The sequence below is a fragment of the Seriola lalandi genome, unplaced genomic scaffold (assembly GCF_002814215.2).
Source record: "Seriola lalandi dorsalis isolate HSWRI2012SDOR001 ecotype SW California unplaced genomic scaffold, Sedor1 jcf7180002054673, whole genome shotgun sequence".
Classification (NCBI taxonomy): domain Eukaryota; kingdom Metazoa; phylum Chordata; class Actinopteri; order Carangiformes; family Carangidae; genus Seriola; species Seriola lalandi.
The window spans coordinates 633,697-653,303 of record NW_019525226.1 but is presented as its reverse complement, the minus strand read 5'-3'; the positions used below and the strand labels follow the sequence as shown (position 1 = coordinate 653,303).

General features: G+C 44.8%; 1 long non-coding RNA gene across 1 annotated transcript in view; it reads left to right on the top strand.

Annotated features, from left to right (window-relative positions):
* Positions 1 to 19,226, top strand: part of LOC111666327 (uncharacterized) — a 30,934-nt gene extending 11,708 nt beyond the window's left edge. Inside the window, exons 3-5 of the long non-coding RNA XR_002761577.2 lie at positions 8,735 to 8,822; positions 9,115 to 9,239; positions 17,795 to 19,226. This is a non-coding gene — a long non-coding RNA (uncharacterized LOC111666327). The remainder of the gene's footprint in view (positions 1 to 8,734; positions 8,823 to 9,114; positions 9,240 to 17,794) is intronic.
* The last annotated feature ends 381 nt before the right edge of the window (positions 19,227 to 19,607 follow it).

The window sequence follows — 19,607 nt, the reverse complement described above, 5'->3', positions numbered from 1 at the left end:
GTTCATGTACATTCAGGACATTTTGGAATTGCTTTTGCGAGTTGGTTCTGTTAGAATCTAGTGAAAACTCAAACAACTAAATCTATATGGTAGATTTAATTTTTCAACAAATTACTCTGAAATTGCATCACAGTCATAAACTCAACTGGTGCCTCAACACACTCACTGCTGACTGATAATGCAAAGGTGTGTGGAAGAATGGACAGGCCTGCTGTTGCAGTGTACCTTGGGATAAATAAGCTCCTGGCCACCAAGAGGGCCGAAGCAGTGGCGGTCCTGCTGGCCTTCCCACACTCCCTGTAGGACTTGATCCACAGCTCAGCACAGCGGCCTGGATTAGCCCCACGCACCTTTGTGGAGGGAAAGATTATCTAGACCTCCCTGCATTCACTGACAGGGTCTTAAGTCACTCTAGCGTGCCAGCAGCCACCCGTCACCTAATCACACTCTCCAACTCATTTTTTTGTAATTAAGCAGCTTTTCTCTTCCTGCTCCTCGGTATCAGGGCTGTTTGGTGAGGGCTGGGGCAGAGTGATGGTTTCTAGTCATTGATCAGACTCAGAAAAAATTATGCAACCTCAGGATGGCTCCTTTGATAAATACGCCACGTTCTGGGCTAACTTTCAACCGAAAATGTCGAGGTATCTGCTTAGCAACCGATGCAAAAGTTTGAACATGTCAGTGCGGTGAAATATTTCTTACAACTCCTGAGCAGTGAAGCCCGGCTCTGTATGTGGTCGCTGGGAATCTGGCACAGAAATGTCATACCTGCTGATGATTTAGGAGTGAAAATCTGTGTTTGTGGGAAGGTGTGTGGCTACACCGTGCACAGCTATTGATTGTGTTTGAATGTTCTGGCAGTGAGGCCATCTGAGTTTTGGCTCCCCTCCACCCTCACCCCCCCCCACCATCCCCCCCTTTGCTCTCCCCCTGCTGAGCGCCCGGAGGGCCTCTCTCTCCCGTCATGTGGAGCTCTGTGCCCACTCAGCAAGTGCAGGCATATCCCACTTCCATCTGCCTATGACCTCACAGCCCCTGTTTGTTTAACCCCCTCTCCAAAAACTAACCTAATTATAGCCCTGTAGAACATGGATTCAGCGGATTCCCAGTGGATTCTGCGACTGTGTGTCTTTACGCACCTATGTATCGATGTGTGCAGCACATGCAAAGCTCCAGCTTAATAGCAGCAGGGCCACAGGCCATGTTTCAGTCAATCCTGTTTTTCCCTCACCTCGTATTATGTCACAACATGCCCCTGCCAGTTGCATGTCTTGTGGGAGTATATGTGAACAAGGTGGTAAAAGCAATAGGATTTTGTTTTGACTGTGTCTTTCTACGTCAGTGTGATGAGTGGAAAACTCATTACACAAATTTGGCTGACAGACTGACGTTGGTGACATCACTATCTCGCCTGCTCGACTGGCTGGGCAACTTGCAGCAGGAACACACCTTCTAAATATACTCTCAACTCTTCACGTAATCTCCAACTCAAATCAGGAACCCCCGTCTGGTGTACAGATCAGACATCACCTACACGACATAGTTTGAGTGTAACGAAAGAATGGATGAGTGCGGTTAGGGACTGTACCGATGACACAGTCAGGCTGTATTGATTTGCTGTGGCTAGGGATCTCCAAGAGAGGCCCTTTGAGTTGAGCCTGGAGGGACCTGAGTGGCCCGGAGTGGCCTGTCCAGCTTGGGCAAGCCTGTCCAGAGCAGAGGGCTCATGTGAGGTACTCAGATTGACAGCAGAGCGGTGTGTGTGTGTGTGTGTGTGTGTGTGTGTGTGTGTGTGTGTATGGAGGTGCGGGGGTTGGGGGTGGGGGTTAATCTCCCTGAACCGGGGCAGATGTTGTTAACGAGCTCTTCTCAGGTCGACTCCCTGCGTGGGAAAATGGCATCAAATCCTCCTGGGGTCAGGGCTTTTGGGCTGACCCACTGAGAGCCATCCCTCTCCACTGCACCGTCCTCTCAATCCCCTCTCCATTCACTCACCTACTCACTCACTCATTCACTGACAGCACTCACCAGAGACCCTGGAAAATCACATTTGACCATTTTTTTTCAAATTTTTTTTTTTTTATACCTCTTCTTTTAAGTACATCCCCAATTTTCAGCTCCTTGCCTGAACGTATGTGAGCACCGACAGACTTGTTCCGTGATGCAAATGTCTCATTAATGATAGCTGTGGTTGGATCGCCATGCCTTACACAACCACAAGGAATGCTGAGTGGGAAACGCTTCAAAGGCAAGCATGCCGCCACTCAAGAAACTGCATCCGCCCAGCAGCAAGTTACTTTTGTACATGTCAGTGAAAAGTAAATTAGTCTGAATTAAGACCTTATAGACTTTCAGGCGCCCGAGCTGCTTATAGGGTAGGGTACCTTGGGGGGGGGGGAAATGGGGTTCCACAATGACTTTTAAAACAAGTTAAAAAATTACTGTCAATAGTTTTTTCACAGTCACATCTTTGGCTTTGATCAGAGACAGCTGACACCTGTGCTACACAGCATCGTGGAGTAAATCTTTCAGTGTCATGGAATCATTCATAATTACAATTAAGGAGGAGAGAAAGTGCCATGCACCTTCACACAGATGTTTTTTGACCTATGTACACACTGTATACACTGGTGCACATGTGTTAGCTGTGACGTGACTGCTCTCATCATTCATATCCGGAATGGGCACGTCTCTTTACCATATCATGTCAACATACCTGCTTTAGGGTTTATCCTGACTTAGGTTTTAATGTGAGGGTCATCCATTAAGGTGTCTGACTCTGAAGGCGTGTTTACTTTGTCCCAGCAGGTGTGTGTGAATATGAGACTTGTCAAATATGAGACAGGATTACCGCCTCTTTTGTCCCAAACAAAACAAATACAAATCACATGAACAGCTGAAATGGGAGGATTCTGTTTTTCTGCTGCGCAGGTTGTATGTTTAGAGAAGTTTTCAGACGAGGATCCCTTTGACGTTTTGTTCAGCTAAGCGCTCCTGAGGTTTACTTGAACTTGTTTTCACTTGTAATTGCGGTTGGAGGAAGATGTGTAGGACCATGCATACACATGCACACACACGCACGCACACACACGCGCACACACACACACACACACACACACAGAAGGACACAACCAGGACTGAAACTGGATTTAGAGGCCTCTTCCTGAATAACCTGTAAGGGCAATTACATACAAAGGGCTGGTTCCAATGTGCGTTAAGGATGGCTCAGACGCTAAGCGAGGCTCTCTAGTGTGTAAAAGTGTGTCTGCTGCAGATGGTCCCTTTCTGTAGTACACATCACTTTGTCTATGAACACTGAAGCATGTAGCGTTGCTTTTAATTTGCCAAACTAGAGTTCTGACCCCACTTCTGACCTGTCCTGGAAGCCCAGAAAAACGGGGCCAAGTATATATGCCGACGTATATACTATGCCTAGGGACAGCGAAGACAGTGTGGCACTGCTGCAAGACAATGCAGAGTCAGGGGGGGATAAGGAGTTAAGGGGGTGACGAGGGGGAAGATTAGGTCTCTCATGTAGGCCACAGTTATTGATTAGTGTTTGTTGAGGACAGTGAGAGGGAACACAGATTGACAGATACACAATGGTGGTGTGGTGACTCTGCTCCATCAGAAGCCGCCTGATCATATCGCTATTGTCAGGAGCTGTGTTCATTCAGTAACCTGTAGGCCTACCCACGTGTGTGTGTGCCCGCTGCCCCTCCGTAAACACACTCCCCTCCCATGCATGAAAAGTAACAAACAAAAAACAAAACACACTTGCACATGTTGAAAAAAAAAAGGTATGTTGTCAAATGCACCCAAAGTACGAGCAAAGGGGCACTGGTCAGGTTTGGGGGGGACTTTGTCTTTTAGTGCAGCCCAATCTGTGTGTGTGGTTTATGGGAGTGTAACCCTGGGAACATGGGGGGAGGTGGGACACACTCAGCTACGGGTCAGTCCTGACTGACTCTGTCACTTATTGATTAGTTGCCATGGAGAGTTAGTCAGGCCATCTCTCTTGGAGGTGTGTCCCTGAGGGCCGGCAGCACTGCCCAGATGAGCCTGTGGAGGCTTTGTCTGCAGGGGGTGAGTGTGTGCGTGCATATCTTGTGTACATGTGTGAGTGTGAGCGTGTGACCTCTCTAACTCTCACTTGTGCTTCCTTCATCCTCATCCCTTCTCTTTTTGACCTCCTGCGGTACTTTTTCTTGCACTTTTGCATCATTCTCCTGAGCGGAGCGACTCTTGGCTAATCTGCAATATCTCTGAAAAAAGAAAAAATGCATCAATGTTTATGCATACACCTACTCCCAAGGGACGTGTAATAATGGGGATTGTAAACAAATTGTCCAAACTTATCGAGCTGTGAAATCCCCTTCATAGCCCCTGGATTTGCCTACTCATATGATCCCCTCTCATCTTTGTTCTTGTATTGTCATAAAACGTTAAGAATTCGGGGAAGCAGGAGTGGGTGCAGGAGGAACATGGATGTTCAGGACTCCACTGACAGCCCAGCAGGGGACAGTGAGGGTGGTGGTCTTCACACCTCTCTGGAATAATTAGCAGATTGGGGACAACAGGTAGCGAACAGGGCAACATGCCTGTATTTACTTTCAGGAACAAGGTGGAAAGAAAAGAAACGGAAAAGGGCGAAATTATGACCTAAACCATCTCTCTAAACATCCGTCGCAGTTTACACACTGAATTCCTGCCCATTTTCTGAGCAATGGCAGTTTATTACCATCATTTTGGACGTATTCACTTTAGATTTCCCCTTCAAATGCTGCAGTAAGTCCTTTAGATAAAGTGGCTAAACTATTGGCTTGTTTACAACCTGTCTGAACACCTGAATGCTCCTGTTTCTTGCCCTGTTGGACTTTTGTTATAACAATGTCACCATTTTCCCAGGTTTCAGAAATTAGTGAGAACAATGCAGCTGTTAGAAAAGAAGGCCCAAAACCATGAACATCAGACGTAAATATTATAAACTGGATTTATACCTTATTACTTCTCCTATTAAAGTATATGTAGCGGGTTGTAAATTTAGTAATAAAGTTTCAAGCATAGTCTTCAAAGACAAAAAGCAACATTTTGGACTTGATGGTCACTTAAAATTGTAAATTTATTGTCAGAATAATGCAAACTTCTTCTCCTTTCAAGAATATGCGCACAGAGTTCTTAACCCGAAACTTGACGACAGGCCCCCACTATCCCTCCCTAATATCACACCTTGGATGCATAAACATGCCTGTGCTCCACACATCACCCCACACCGGGGGGCCTGCATGGCTTTAGTGCCGCACTGTGACACCAATCAGGGGAGATGGCGGGCTCCTTTGTCATGCAAACACCAATCGCTTCTTGTCTTATTCAAATGTCTGCCCTCTCTCTTTCTCCTCTCCCTCACTCTCGCTCAACCCCTACCCCGCTTCAACCCCCCCCACCACCACCCTCACCCCTCCACCCCCGACTTCAGCCCTCTCTCTCTCTCTCTCTCTGTCTCTCCCTCCTTCTCAAGTCCAAGTAAATCCTCGCTGAGAGAAGAGGGAGCCTCCAGGCCCGGGGCTGCTGAAGCAGGCCTCTCTCCTGGGGGTCAGCCTGTGTCTCAGCGCATGGGGCTGTTTCCAGGCCCATCCAAGTCCATTTCATATTCAAATGTTACAATCAGGCCTCTGACCCACAGGGGGCTCTTTATGGTTGCGGCCCCAGGTCGCAGGGTCAAGATGGTGATTTAATAGCTGAGGCAGAGGAAAGGAGCGGGGGAGCCAAGTGATTTAGGGGATGAATGAGTAATAAAAAAGCATTTTTCCTAAGTTGTCATGTAAATTTCAATCCTTATTCAATATGAGGCTCCCTCCACATTAGAGGCCTTCCTCAATGGCTTTCTAGTGGACTTTAGTCATTCAGCATGAAGAAAGTCCATTTTCTGCTTTTACTCTTGACTTATGGTTGGTGTAAACAGTAGCTGATGGTAAAGCGTCTGAGGATTAAGGATGGAGATAAGGACACGGTAAAGAGTCATCATGCTTGTATGGTGCCACTGTGTCTTGGATGTCCTCATGCTCTGGAGTGGCCTGTTATTCCTGTCCCCGAGGGTGTGTTCCCAGCACAGCAGCTTCAGTAACGCAGGCAGGGATTGTTTGTTTATATATGAATGTGTGACAGAGAGCGAGATAGAGTGAATTTTTTTGCTAGCATATAACGTGTGTAATAGGTAACTCACCGCCTTTTGTCAACAGGTGGGAGCTGGGGGCACAGTCAACACTTGGCACACTAAGTTTCAAGTGATTTGCTGTGCCATTAGTCTCTTCACTGGCATCAAACCATAATCCTCTCTGTATGTGACTCACATGGTGTGTTCTTTTCAGGCTCTCCCTTGGCCTGACTCATTGAAACCACAATCCAACCCGTCCAGCTCACAGCATCTTTGATGATGAGGCTAGGTTTTATTTCTTTCACATTTTTTTCCACATCATCATGATAATCCTGGATTTGAGCCCAGTTCTGCAGATGTTTACATTTTTATCTCACAAATCACCAAAGACATTTAAGATACTGTCATTTATTTAGAAATTGGCAGAAAGTAATATGTGGGAGGATGAATTATAGATATAATAAAACATCGCTCCCTGTCAGGGTTATGTTAGGTAAATTCTTATATACACATGAACACAGAGTGTATCACCTCATTGTACGTATTTGAGATTTGGAATCCACCAAACTTAAAATAAACATTCAAACCCTAAACCAAGAATGATCAACAATCTATTATATTAGGCCTTAGATATGTACCGGCCTTAAGTCTGTCCCAAGCCTTGGGAAAACTTCTCCTCATACTTCACTGAACTTTCTTTGTTGTAACTTTTTTAACCACTTTCACTTATCCCCATGACTTACCAAGAAAACAAAATTCACTTTTGATTTCACCCACATCACAGTATCTACAGCAGCGTTCAACTTCCTCAGTCCTACAACCTGTTTCAATTAGAGCTGAAATAGTTAGCAGCTTAACTGATTTGTCAGTCGACAGAAAATGATCTAGCAACAATTTAGACAAATTGAATAATTGTTTTTAAAGCAAAAAGGGCTCGTTGTATCTTCTCCAATGTGAGGAAGATCAAATGATTAATCGATTTATCAAGAAGATATCCTGTAGATTAATCAGTGATGAAAATAATCATTAGTTCCCGCAGACTGTGACACAGTGATCTGCTTCTGGGGGTGGAAGATACAAAGCTTTGGTTTAGACTAAATGCATTCAGACTTTTTTTTCATTGATATTCAGTAAATATTTGATGCTTTATTTTAGTAACATCATCATCTCATTTGTCACTAACCCATGTCGTAGCCTCATAACCATTACAGACCAAGTTTTATCTCTCTGGAGATGAATAGCTTCCATTAACAGTGGCGGAGGCCAGAAGCGGAGGGCGATATGGAGAGATGAGGCTGAGGGGCCACTGCAGGGCAAGGTAGGGCAAGCCTCAGTGGGCACAGCTGTAGCTCACAGTCATTACTGCTCCTCTACTGGTTTAGAAGAAAAGGGCCGGTCTCGCCACATGGCCACTCTGCCACGCCTGCCCCTCGTCCCCTGCCACACACACCCAGGAAGGCCTGGTAGCGCCAGGCGGCACCACTCGCAGTTTGCACTCCTGTCACGTGTGGCAAGGCAGTGGAGCAAAACAGAGAGGTGTTGCAAGGGGTAGGGACGGGGCTGGGATGGAGGCAGGGGTGAGGGGTAGGATGGGTGGGTGGGTGTAGAGGTTAAACCAGGGTAGGGGGGCTCTGTTCCTTCCTCTCTTATCTCCTGACTCACCATTCTCTTTCCTATCCCCTCCTCTACGCCCCCCCCCCCCCCAAACCCCCGTCTCTCCCTTTTGTGGCCTGTGCACCTGCAGCCCTTGAGTCTGGGCAATAAAGCTGAAGGATTTGTCTACTGGAGGTTGGAGGAAAAGTGGGGGAATCATTAGACAGCATGGGAAACACAAAAGCAACAGGTTCAAACTGTGGCTGTTTGATATGGTGCTATGCCATATTCCACAGTGATGGGCCTGATGTAATGCAGTTTGACACGGAAGGAGTGAGTTTAAGCAGATTTGTGTCCAGATTTACACCCTGTTTGGGTTAGTGTCATCATGAATCAGTTTGATCTGACACATGATCAGCTTTCAACCCTTGCACGCTTTACTTCCATTCAGAAGCCTCATGTATGTAAAATGAACAGACCTCTGCTGCTCTGTGAAGAATCCGTATCTCCAACATGTCAACTTTATATGTGTTAAGAAAAGTGACAATGCATTTATGAAATAATCTTAAAGTTTATATATAGTTTTTTTTTTTTTGTTCCAACTTTATCTGTAACATAACAAAGCAGGTGTGACATAAGAGATATAATGGACAGGCATGTAGATAACAACAAAAACAATTTGTTATTTATTAAGCTTATAGAAGGATTCTAATTATTTTGCAAATATAAAGGAAATGTCTGATATTTTCAATTTTTTTTTAAATTGTCAACAAATCCAATGAAAAGACCAAAACCAAATGCCACGGAAAAAGTAAAGTCATTAAGTATTGAGAGATGAACTTACCTGCTGTTGGTTTTGGTCTTTTCATGGGTTAAGACAAAAATAATCACCACCAGCCTTTGAACCATGACCTATAACACTAACTTTAAAATGCAATAATACATGTTACTTTAACACAACTTTGTATGTTTTATTATCTGATTTAGGTCTAGCGACGAGTGGATATACAGACTTTAGTTCTGACTATCTGGATCCCCGGGGAAGCTGCTTTTATAATCACAAACCCACATGAAGGTAAGTGTGCTACAAAAGTAAAACAGTTCAACCAAACTGAACTAGTGGTTCAGTGTAACAAGAATATATAGGTGAAGCAAAATTGTTCTCAGCCATGTTCTGCCGAGTCTCTGTTCAATTCCCCACCTGTTGTAATGTTATGTTCAGTCATGTAGAACTTTTTTCTCTCACCCGTTGCATGCCAGACCCCCCACATTGTAAATCGGTGCAAAGGGAAAAAGATTCAGTTCTTTCAGAGTGCGACCATGAAGGCAGAGGAAATCACTCTAAACGGTCTTAATTCTGCCATTAGATGAGAGGGAGCGCTGTGGGGATTGGCTGGCCCTATGCTCCATATTCACAGAAGCAGGATGAGGCTGGGAAGCCTGCTGAGAAAATGGTGTCGTAATCAGGAGCCCGGCAGTTCTGCCTGATCAGGTACACTAGCCCCTCTTCTCGTTTCCTCAAACCCCTCCTCCTCCTCCTCCTCCTCCTCCTCTTCGCCTCTCTCCCCTCATTTCTCTCCCCTTCCCCTGCCCCGTAAGGAGATCCTAATAAGAGTTTGGATGTACTGTGCTCCTCTCATGTGAGGACCTGGCAGGAGAGAACAGTGATGAGGCCTGAGGTGGGGGTTGAAGCTCGAGGTATGGAGTTGGTGGTGGTAGTGGAATGGTGGGGGGTGGGGGGGCGTTTTTGTTTTTTTTTTTTTTTTGTTCCCACATTTGATTATTCAGGTTGGCTGAACTAAATTCTGAACCCATAAAATTCGTATCCCCTCTGGGGGACCATTTGCATATATTTCAGTACCCCCCTCCCTCACATCCCAATTCCCCTTTTTTCTCGGAAAGTGAAAGAGAGGGCAAAGCAACCAGGCCTGTCTAGGCTTTAAGATGTCACCGTGGTGTGAAATATGGGCGAACAAGCAGGGTCTTTGAAACTCAAACTAACCCCCCACCAGCCTCTGAGCTGCTGCCACACACACATACACAGACCCAGTCATCCGCTTGCACTCCACTGGTTGCTATTCTTAAGTAGGAATTAAATTTCCTGTCAATGAATAGTTACATGCTCTGCAACTTTATTCTCATCTTTTTGCACATGGGATACGTCCAGGTGTACTGCACTATTTGTTGTGAGTTTCCATTAAGAAGGGAGTCATATCTGCACAGATTAGATATGAAACTCCTTGTCTTGCACTTGAATGCGTGTCTGTGTTTATGTTTGTATAGCAGCATAAAGATGAAGGGAACACACATGTAGCTGGGCACCTAGGGAAGCAAGCTAGATGAGGGCAGGCTCCACATCAGCAGTCAGCCATAAGAGACACCTGTTCAGTTGTTTGGCTGGTGAAGTCGAGGTTTTGTTCTCACCGTGCCAACGAGGCCCGCTGGCACTAGTTTTACTGCCCATCTGTACAGATTGGATGGATGAAGTTAGACGATGGTCTTTGAAAAAAAAAGGGGGGGGGGGGGTTGATACTTGATGGCATTTTGGTCACATGGGGTGAGTTGCTGTCATCCTTTAACCCTCCCCCCTGGACCCCTTTCCCTCCCCCTCCCGTGCCCACTCCCTGGTGCACAGGCAGAATGCAGTGTCAGGAGGGTGAGCACTGAGCGCCCATTGTGTGTGCTAACCAAAGCGGAATGCCCGGGTGACAAAAGGGGGAGGAGTAGGCTCAGGGCACACAAAGCCAGGGGGAGGAGAGGGGTGGAGGAGGAGGTGGGGAGGGAAGGAGAGGGGGGGCAATCTGCTGGGGGCTAAATAGACCCACTCAGCCCCAAAAACTCTAGGCACCCTAAAAACTTCTCTCACCTCCCCCACTGCCTTCTCACCCTCACCAGGCCTCCTGCCCCGGCTCTGGGGTGTACAGTACACAGGCTGCTGGAAGTTGCCTGTTTGTTCCCAGCAGCTTGAAAGAAGAGAACCCACAACAACTGAACCTTAGACTATTAGGTGTTGGTTTTGGTGTTATGAGTCATGCCCCTGAGGTCTAAGACAGGATGTATTTGCCAACAGTAGTCATGGTTTCCAATCTCTGTCATCAGTCAGGGATGTCCTATTATCCCCATTTATCGCTGTCAGATATTTACAAAAACAGACTGGGAATTCTTAACTCGAACGTAACATAAACTTTATTTAATATTACATAACTTTAATATTATATCAGATAAACTGACTTTTCCCTGCTCATACTCAGTTTCCTCCTTGGACAGTTATGTGAATGAGTTTGTGACCTGTGACTTTGTATCCATGTTTGTGTGCAGGTGTGTGCGTGTGGGTTGGGGGGGGCACATGTGCATGTACTCACCTGCCTATTCTAGAAGCTGAGAGCAATCTCGTCTGTGTAGTATCGCACGTCAAAGCCAGCCTCTCAACTCCCACACAGGACCTGGGGCAACAGTGCGGCCACTTTAAAACACACAAGACAAACCCTGCATTAACTCTTTCTTAATACCAATATATCTCCTGTAGATGCAAGTAGGAGCAGATCCACTCTATACAGGCACCCTGCAGCTGCAGGACCTTGGTGCTTTTAATGGCAGTCTATCTATATCTATTTATTGGCCTTTAAATCTCTCTTTAAATCTCTGATGCCCATAGCTTGGACAACAAAAGCGTCTTCTGCATTTCAAGCAGTGAGCAAAACACTGAACTGAACTTATATTGCTAGTTTCTCCATTTCTTGGCTGTATGTATTTAAATGGGGTTAATTATCATCTTTTGTACCTTGTCAATCGCAACTAATGGTAGGGCTTGAGGTGATAGAATAAAGTGGCTTATTGCATTTCTTAAATGTGTAACTTTGAACTTTTTTTGTTTGGTGTAACTTTGACTTTGTCCAATAAGAGCGTTTTGCAAAAATGTGATGCCCACTATTCTTCAGAGATCTTGGGTGCCGTTGCAAAGTCCCTCATTGCCAGCATTCGATCTATTTCACCCAAGAGTGGTCGCTGCCAGTGCCTGAGAAGCCACGGGGTCACCCTGAGGAGAACTTTCGTCCTTAGTGATTCTTCCTCTTTCCCAAAGTGACAGGGCAGATCAAAGGGGATGCTCTAAAGAAAACTCTTGATGGTGACCTCCCCTCCTCCCTGCTTCTCTTTCCCACTCCCCTCATATGCACACTTAACATCTGAACCCCCCACCCCCCCACCCCCCCCATTTCATTCATGCAAACCTCAGCCTTTCCTGTCGTATTTACATATGCCACTGCAGGGCAAAGGTAGTTTCCCGTTTTATCTGTGCTGAGTTCATAGGAAGTAGCTTGCTGAGTTGTTTTTCTTTATGTGTTGTTACTGAAATGCAGCAGGTCAAACACAAGCCTTGGGGGCATGTTTAGGTCACAGAGTAAACCTGGCAAGGCTGATCCCAGTTACCTTAGTGATTAACCCAAAGTCTGAGTGTTCTGCTGGCTGTGTATATCTGTGTGTAGGTGCCTGCACGTGTGCTCATCAGTGCATGACTGTCAGGTGAGTTTGCACTGTCTGTGCTGGTGCAGTCAGAGCCTCTCCATCAGTGCTGACCAAGGCAGCCATCATTGTTCTCCGGCTGTAAATCACCCTGCTGCAATCAAGGCCCTGATCTAGACTTCTCTGAGCCCTCTCCACTCCAGACGATTCCCCTCTGATTGGCTTAACTGGACTCCTGTCTGTGGCGGAAGATTAGCATGGATTGTTTTTTCTCTGTGGCATACAGATTGAGCCATGTTAGCATTCACACCTCCACACAGCACCCTAGGGCTCTGTGGAGCCTCCAAAATGCAGAGGAAAACCAGACTTCAATCAAAGCTTTGATACTTTTTTTTTAGGAGAGCAGAAGAAATACAGGTAGTGGACAAAATAACAGGGATACCTGACAAAATATTAAATTCCTATAACATAGGAGAACTTTGTCATATTGCGTCTTTGTAGATCCTGTATCGGAGATTTATTAACAAGGTAGTTCTTGAGTCCTTAGTTTCTGTTGTTGTATCAAAATGCATTAAAGTATTCCCTTTACTTTATCCAGACCACATGTATACAGGTTTACACACAAATGCTTTTTTGTAGAGAAATTGTTTGAGCTCTTTTAGACACTGTTATTGTTATTAATGGAAAATGTAGTACCAGTTGTGACAGTGTGGTTTGTATTGTTATTGCCTTGTCAGTGTATGTGTCATTATGGAAAAATGTGGTCCTGAAGACACCTACTGTAGCGGGAGCTCCCACAGAGGTGGTTTTGAGTACTTTGGCAGGTGTTCATATATCTGTCTGTGGGCACAGTTTGTGATAACATCACAACTGTACAAGATGCAGTCACGAAACTTAACAGGTTTGTGGTTGAAATCAACACGAAGGCTGAGTCGAAGATAGGTGTGGTCTAACCCATGAGTACTAAGTACTCATGTAATAATATACTAAAATCTAATGAGTACTTATGGACCACAGCTGGTGTGATCCCGCCGCAAGATGGTCTTTAGTTTCTCAGTAGTATTTAGTACGCTGTTACAATGGTTAATGCGATAACTTAATTTAATCTACTTTATTTTGCCAGGATAATCCACTCATTATAAATACTACTTTTCAGGAACACTTGCTACATTAAAAACAAAGAATAAGACACTTACGATATAATTAATACATTTAGACATTCATTAGAATTTTAGAATACTGCTTGTTCTTAGTGTTGTCTCTCTCTGCTTTTGGCATCATTTTTTTTCCTATTTCACTTGACTGTCCAATTCCCCCTCCTTTTTCCTCTCTTCAGATATAAAGGTACAAGTGCATTCGTGAGCTGATCAGGTGAAGCTACATGTACCTGCAAGGGTTCTCACCTACTGCAGCCTGTGTAACTCCTGGGGTCTTTTGTTCTCTCAGTGGGGGATCATTAGCCTGAGCACCTTGTCAACAGCAATCAGGGAGTGACCAACGGCTGGGAAGGCAAGGCAAATTGCCTCCTATGGAGAGAAACTTGCTTATCTATCAGTATCAATACAGTCGTTATGGGAACGACACTGATAGCGTGCAGTTTGGAAGTCAGAGATGTACGTTTCGATTATGGTCAAGATCTCACAGTTTTAATATGAACACGTTAGATATATGGTGTTTTGTGTCATTACAAAGTACAGTCTCTCTTGGGAGCTACTTCAGCGTGATTTTTAGGTCAGGGTTTTAGGGTCTCACACACCACACACACACACGCACACACAAATTCCAACCCATAGCTGGTTGAGTTATGTTGTCGTGGAGACGGTCATTGTGTAGGCCTCATGGAATCCTGATGACATCACAGTGATTCCAGGCTCTGTGTGTTCAGTGATCACGGGGATCACAGGCCTCAAGTCTGGGTCCTTGCAGTGGATGACAGAGAGAGAGAGAGAGAGAGAGAATGACTAAAGAGAGATGTGAAAAACAAACGAGATTTTACAAAGTTAAAAAAGCAGTTAGAGGGATCAAAACTCAAGTAGCATTTGTAGTATTAACAAAAACTTTATTGTCACTTGCGACCCTGATGAAGGCCACACGGATAATATTTTGGACAAATATAATGACAAGCAAGATGGTGATGATGGTGTGCTGTATGGCAAAGTGTAGTCAGAACAGTTACTCTACAGTGCACAAGATGAGAAACATGCACCTTAATCCTTAGGTCCTGTTCACACCTATCATTAACATGCGTCCTCACGTGCGTCTCGAGTGACCACTTGTGATTGGATCTCACCTCCACGCTGTATATGCAAGTAAACACCGACATCATATCTGTTTCCAAAGACCAAATTTGTTGTTGTTCTTAACCGGCGGGAAGCAGCGATGCACTTCCTGTACGGAATCTGCCAGAAATTAAAAGAAGAAGAAGAAGAAGAAATCAAAAACCATACAGACTAGTGCTGTGTGTCAATTCATTTACACATACTCAGACTTGCTATTTTAAGGGCATAAGTGCACAGTGACAAGTATAGCCACACGCATTAACCATGAACTTTTTAGCTTGCTTTCTCTTGATCCACATTGCAGACAAGACAACGTCTGCAGCCAGGCTAGCAGCTCAGTGAGGCTGTAGTTAAGCACTTACCATATTCCCCATCTTGGTTTAGTGTGTTAGCGTGCTGTTAGCAATAACTAGAATTAAGAACATCTGAGGCTGATGAGAATGTCATTAATTTTGCAGCTACCAAAGTATCGGACAAACTGACCTGGGTGTTGCACTAGATGAAAAGTCACGGTATCACCAAACTCAGTAGGATTTATTCTCTGTGGACCTTACATGTCTTACATACAGAAGTCAATGGCAGTACTCCCAATAATTATCAAGATATATCACATAAAAACCAAAAACGTCAACCTGTTGGTGGTGCTAGAGAAAAAGCTGGAATCACCAAAGTCAGTAGGAGTCGTCATCTGTGGACCATGAATGTTATGCCACCAGGATGGCCAATCATGATCATCTTAGTCTGTTTAACTGAGCTCCTGAGTGTGTGATGATTCTCAGCCATTGATCGATCAAAATAAAACTTGGCTCAAGAAATGACTTGAAATGCCAGGTCTGAACAAAGTTAATTTCTAGTGGAAAGAAGTTGAAATAAACTTTGTGCACTGGCAGTTCTGGTTGCAGGAAACTAGAAAAGGAAGTTGAACTCAGTTCCTTGCTAATCCAACAATGACAGAGGATGCCAAAGAATAACATCTCACTGACTAAGTTATTAATCAGACAAAGATCCTGGGGTGGAATTCCACAGGAGGAAAAGAGAGAGAATGAGAGAGAGAGAGAGAGAGAGAGAGAGAGACAGAGACAGACTGAGACAGAGACGGACAGGGCAATTGCCTCTGGTGTACATATACTCATGTCTGATAATCCTGCCTCATGTGTCTGTGCGAGACTCTCTTGACATGGGCGTAATGGTAATTATGGTGATTTACAACTTGTTCCTCCAGTTGCTACCATTATATCACATGGGCTGTATGTTTTTTTTTGTTTTGTTTTGTTTTTTTTCTCAAGGAAAGGCGTTGAGTGGCTCATCATCACTCTCTGCAATGAGAAAGGTCTCACTTTGATTTGGAGCAACTGCACATTATTTGCCCACTCGGCTGGAGCGGCGTGTGCTTGAGCTTGCACGATAAAAGCTGGTTTCTCAGGCTCCAGTGTGTTCTCCAGTGTTTGCCTATTGCTGGCATGTGTATGTGTTGACGTATTATGTATGTGTTTGCTGATCGTGTGTGTGTGTGTTTACCTTTGCAGGGTGGGGCAAGGGGTCTAAGGGGTAGATAGGTGAGAAGGGGAGTGGGTGGTGGCGCTTGGACCTCAGCTCCCAGGAAGCTCTGTGTGCTCCAGAAACCCGAGCTTCAGCTTGTTAAGACAATGAGCGGAACACGTGAGACTCTGGCACATGGTGGCTAGGGTTACCTGCTCGCTCTGCCTCGCTCTGAACTTTTGGCCCTTGGAGCAAAATCTCCCCACCCTTATGACTCCTGCACTGCTCCACCTGCCTGCCTACTCTCTGTCCACCCTTCATTCGGTCTCTCCCTTTATCGTGCTTGTTCTTCTGTGTGTTTTCGCAGCTCACTTGTGTTGGACAGGACTCTGTTCTTCATGCTGCAGCTCCTTATTTCTGTTGGTTATACAGTTGTGCCTCCCACTCCTACTCCTCCACTCTGCTACAAGTCATGATTAACAACCTTTTGAGTGAAACGGTCCTCGACAGAATTCTTCTGTTTTTGCGTGTTTGAGTGTTTGCTGTCTGTCTCTCCAGACAAAAGACTGGCTGGGCCCCCGCCATCAGATCTCCATCCATCCACAGTCCACAGGTGAACTCCTTCCACCAGCCAGGCAAACCTGACTTTCAAGTCTCCCACCCACACTTATTATTGGACTGCTGTCCTCTCACCTGTGCAAATATGAAAGAGAGAGGGAGAGAGAGAGAGAGATGGAGAGAGGGAGGGTGGAAAAGAGTGAAATGGAAAGATATCCAGGCCTTTGGTTACTGGGTGGGGCACAGAAAAGAATACCGCACAGCTGAGCAAACCTCCATAGCCATAGGACTTCACCTGTACACTCTCCACTTTTCTCCTCTCTGTTTTCTCTCTTAATCCATTCTCTCTTTCTGTAACCGGCCCCACAGCGATAGTGGGCTAAGGCGTTCTTTTATGGCCGCTGAATAGAGATTTCCTTTGAGGTTATGGAGTTGATACACTCTCCAATGTCATCTCTGTGCCATGGTCACAATGTAGAGTGATTTACTGCCTTAGGGAACACATACTCTCTTTAGAAGTGTTTAGAAGAGGTGTAGGTATTATCTGGATATTATTCAGGAAATCCTTTTATCTAACAATATCCGCAGCAGAATTTTGACTTAATTTGGAGATGTAACCCATAATCTAGATCAAACTATACTAAACCAACTTGATGACTGAGGAGCCCAGCTGCTGATATGGGTGGCAGAATGTTTAATATAGTAACATGAAACAGAATCTCTGGAAGCCTTAAATAAAAATATAAAAGCTGAAGTGTGCGGACAACTGAGAACAAAGTTAGATTTTTAAAAAGAACACCACAAATACATTTTGTACACATTCCTAAAACGCGTGACTGCTGATATACAATGTGTTCATCAGAGGCGATGCGCCTGGCTGAAATGGAAAAGCAAAACAAAGATACCCTACACGCTCGTTGGTAGGAGAAGTGTGTAGAGATGAAACTAAACAGAAACGAACGGAAGAGAAAATCATACAACTGCAACCACCCAGGTGGATACAAACAAGAAGTAGATATGTTGGAGCTACAGAGGAACTCACTGTTGGGTGTGTGAACCTAAAGTCACTTTAAAGTGTTGTACTTTCGTGCTGCCCCGCTGTTCAGTGCATTAATGACCTTAACCCACTTTAACCTGTATTCGGTTTATCGATGCCAGGAGCTTTTAGTGATGTGAGTTAAAAGTGAAGCATATCGCATGAAGGCAGGCAGACTCTCACACCTATTTGCTTTCTACCTCTCTTTTCTCTCTCTCTCTCACTCCTCTGCAGGTTTGGGCCTGAAAGACGTGCCAGACCTGCTGCCAAAGCATCAGCCTCCACCTCACCCTGCAGACATGGCTGAGCACACACACACACACACACACACACACACACACACACACACACACACACACACACACACACACACACGCATTCGCACTCACACGCACACAAAAAATCACGCATTCCCTTATATGTGTTTTCAAGCATGTAAGCACACTTTACTTCCTCCTATTTCCATACATCCAGCACGCACATTCATGCCTCATCTCTACGTTATGTCTGTCTCCGTCGCTGAGGATGGAGTCGTCACAGACCGACATGCCACGTGTCAAACTTCGACATGATCGAGCCACGTTCACACGGTCCTCCTTGACACAAACATAGACGCACACATGCATTCGGTTTGTCAATTGTCTGTCAGGCATGCCCTATTTTTAAAACTGTAAGCACACCTACACACATTCTCCCATGGTTGGTCACACCCACCGCAGCCCATGTCATGCTACTGTCCTCAAGACTGTCGTCGTCTTGGAGGACACCCCGCGCAGTTGTAAAGGAGGGAAAATTAGTCAGGTGTAGTAAATCTCGACACCTGACACTAGTGGTCTCTGTTTAAAGTTGTTTGCACCACCGCCCCCATATTTAATGGCACAGCACCTACTGATTATTGCATGTTCTGAGCTAGTCTGGTAATTGCACGGTACATACCTGTCCAGGGTGTAAGCCCATCCGCTGAACACGGGGCCCCTCTGTTAGATGGCTCGCGTTAATGTCGTAACTGAGAGCGGGAGCCTCATATTTGTCATTCAGAATCAGTTATTGTCAGTGTACATCTTCACTCTGTGTCACACTGTTGGAGAAAAAAAAAAAAAAAAAACAGTTCATAGAAAGGTTTTCACTGTGTGCTTTAATCAGCTGGTTCAGTCTCAAATAAGCAATAAGTGAGATGTCAAACACACAGCACCAGAATCACCCCTTCAAAAGTGAAGTCATGATGGTTTTCTACAGTCATTTTTACATGTGAATCAGTGCACATTAAAACCTGCAGTTATTTTCATGACATCTGAATGAGTCAGACTCTGTGCATGTGTTTAGTTGATGGTGACGTCTGTGGTTGTACAGTCTGTAGTCTGCAACCACAAAAGCATCGCAAATATCACAACAGCGGATTCTTTTGTAGTTATTTTGGGTGCTTGTTCTTGCCAATATCAGGCTCTTTCTTAACTGTAAATCAGAGCCACAGCTTTTCTTTTCATCTCATGATTTTATCAATAGCCAGTTTTGGCTCCTTTTGCTCTACATACAGTTGCAGAACTGATCTAAAACACCCAAACTTAATTCATGTGTGCTTTTGTATAGTTGCTAAACGTGTTGTCTGCATATCACTGTATTTAAGTTTTTGATTTTCATGTAACCATAATAAACAACTGGTCTTTGATGCCCTGGTAAGATGCTGAATGTACCTTAATTAACAAGTCTATTAAAAAAGAAACAGGGGAGAAGGGATAGGAAGGTTAAAGGTAAATGAAGGCTCAATCTAATTTCAGAGTATTTACCTGCTTGTTTCTGGGAGAAGCCAAATGGAATGAGGAGTGGCTACAGACGTTGTCACACAAGCACGGTGTGAAAACACACTGCATGCACTCAACTGTATTACATTTAGAAGTAAACAACTGCAACACACCAAAAGGAAACTGCTAAAAATTGTTTTTGTTTTGTTTTTGCCATGTATTATCTTGCACTGCATTAGTATGCATTTTTTTAATGCATTTTAATTCAGCCTGTTTTGTGTGCACAAATGGCATTGGCCTAAAAGAAC